The sequence below is a fragment of the Macadamia integrifolia genome, unplaced genomic scaffold (assembly GCF_013358625.1).
Source record: "Macadamia integrifolia cultivar HAES 741 unplaced genomic scaffold, SCU_Mint_v3 scaffold472, whole genome shotgun sequence".
In the NCBI taxonomy this organism is placed as follows: domain Eukaryota; kingdom Viridiplantae; phylum Streptophyta; class Magnoliopsida; order Proteales; family Proteaceae; genus Macadamia; species Macadamia integrifolia.
This window is the reverse complement of record NW_024870461.1, coordinates 500,080-502,646: the sequence shown is the minus strand read 5'-3', so window position 1 is coordinate 502,646 and position 2,567 is coordinate 500,080. Positions and strand designations below refer to the sequence as shown.

At 38.5% G+C, this 2,567-nt stretch overlaps 1 non-coding gene across 1 annotated transcript; it reads right to left on the bottom strand.

Annotated features, from left to right (window-relative positions):
• Window positions 1–1,496: 1,496 nt before the first annotated feature.
• Window positions 1,497–1,603, bottom strand: LOC122068876. The gene has a single exon (XR_006137278.1). It is a non-coding gene; the product is annotated as a small nucleolar RNA R71 (small nucleolar RNA).
• Window positions 1,604–2,567: the final 964 nt, after the last annotated feature.

The following is a 2,567-nucleotide window of genomic DNA, read 5'->3' as shown; positions in this document are numbered from 1 at the left end:
GCTCCTTCAGTAGTCTTCTCTCCCCCCTCTCATTCCCTCTTCTGACTACCCTATCTTTCTTAATTTAGGATTTTACTTTCAGTCTTACATTATTGCTATCCCTTTCCCCCAAGGTTCATGGCTAGTGTATGTGTTGGTTTTGCCCCTCCTAGCCACAAAATCATTAATTTATTACTTTTATTTTAATTGTCTCTCTTTCCCTAAAACCAAGTAGAGTAACCCTTGTAAGAGTGACTCTCTGGTCAAGCAGGGAAGCTCATATTATGATGCATCCCTCGGGCTAAGTAGAGAAACCTACTTGTGAGTCTCTCTCTAGGTTTATCCCCTTTCTTTTACTTTATTTTTATTTCAACATTTTTTTTCGTTATTATTTTTTTTAATTGTGTGGGTTGTTTATTTTCAGTTATTTATTTATTTAATTTTAATTACGTGGCTTGCATCTTTAAATTCTTAGATGACGAATGGTTAGGACGTTATTTTAGATATATATGTTTAGGACGGTAGTTAGAATTAGATCACAACCATTAATAGGTTCACTTTCGTATTATTAAAAGAAAAAAAAAATAAAGTGGCTGCTCTCCTTGAGTTCGACCCGTAGCTACACTGATCTGTACGCTTATGATTACATTTAAAATCTCAAACAAGTTTTTGGCACCATTGCCGGGGAGATAGTTCCATGTTATTTTTTGCTTTCTTTTGGTAAATCGGAGTGCTTTATTTGCTTTGTTTTATTTTTCCTTTTCTTTTATTGAATCCCCGAGAAGAACAACTTGCAATAATAGTTGTATCGGTGGAGGTCGTCATGTCTCACAGTATGATAAAGACAGGTTTCGCCCTGTAGCAGTACCTCAGGAATTAACCTGAGAAACCTCGAATCCCTGCCGGTAAGCTCGTAAAAAGACAAAAAAAAATCAAAAAAATTAAAAAAAAATTAAAAAATCATTAAAAAAAAGTTTTGCTATCCATTCTTTTGTGCTTGTCTTACTTTAGTTGTGGGTAGTTTTCTATTGCATGAGTGTTAGGTGGGTACGTAATACTAAGAATCGGTTAGAAAGAAGAGATCCAACAAGTAGTGACCCTATACGTTTGCTCTCTTTAAAACCCTTTAATATGGGAGACCAACAGCAAAACCCCTCACCTAAATCTCTGAAAGATAGGTTCTACCCTGCTAGAACAGCCCAACCTTCCTGCATAGTTCTACCACAAGCCTAGGGCAATAATTTTGAACTCAAATCTCAATGCATCACTATGTTGCCCCACTTCCATGGGTTGACCTCTAAGGATGCATACCTATTTCTAAGGGAATTTGAAGAGGTATGTGTTCTAATTAAGATCCAACAGCTTTCTGATGATGCTGTTAAGCTTAGGTTTATCACTTTTGCATTGAAAGACCAAGCTAAGAAGTGGTTGTATGGTTACCCGCAAATTCCATAACCTCATGGGAATAGTTCACAGTTGTCTTCCTTAAGAAGTTTTTCCCAACTCACAAGACTAATAAGCTTAGAAGTGATATCCTTCAGTTTAGGCAAAAGCCTAGTGAGTCATTTTCCAAACTTATGGAGAGATTCAAGGATCTACTCTAAGAATGCCCTCACCATGGCCTAGACCTATGGCATTTAAGTCAAATAATTAAACAAATGATAGAGTCTATGTACCCTGAGGGATTCACATCCTTTACAGATGAAGGAAAGGCATGGGAATTCTTACTTGACTTAGTTGACAAAACCCGTGAGTGGGAATCAACCCAAGAGAGTGAAAGAACCATAGGAGGAAAAAGATATTTTGTGGATGGAATAGTAGCCAAGGAAGCCCATTTGGATAGCCTAATCAAGAGAATTGAGGCTATTGTTCTTAGAGAACTATCATCAGTCAATTTGGTCAAGATTTGTGCTTGGTGCCGGTCTCTTGGACATCTCATAGAAGAATGCCCCAACACCTCTGGGGGCACTTCTAATGATAATGTTAATACCTTATACCAGAATAATCCATATAGTAACACCTACAATCCAGGATGGAGAAATCACCCAAATTTCTCTTAGAATCAGGGCAACCAAGCAGGGCCTTCCAATTTCCATAATTAAGGTCAACCTGGACTCCAAAGGCCTCCCTTTGCTCAACAATCTTTTTCCCCAAATACTTTTCCTAAGTTAAATGTAGGACCTCAGGCTAGTTTTCCTAGGGCCCCTCTCCTATCATCTTATCAGCAACCCCCTGGGTTTACCAACACTGGAGAGGCAAGTAGAATAAGTGACTTGGAAAAAAATATGGCCCTCCTCATGATAAGCCATCAAAATCTTATGAGAGAACTCACTCAAGTTGTCTCAATTATGCGTGAGAGGGAGAAAGGAACTTTACCCAGTCAACCAGAGCCTAACCCTAGGCATCATCAGCCTGTTAGTTCACAAACATCAACTAATGCACCACTGAATATAGTACAAGGTCAAACCCAACAAGGGCCCTCTAACCAATGTAATATTGTTTATGCCCTTAGGAGTGGTAGAGAGTACCAACAGAGCATTCTTAAATCTTCCTCATCTATTACTCCTGTTAACTCTCCTTCAGTTGAG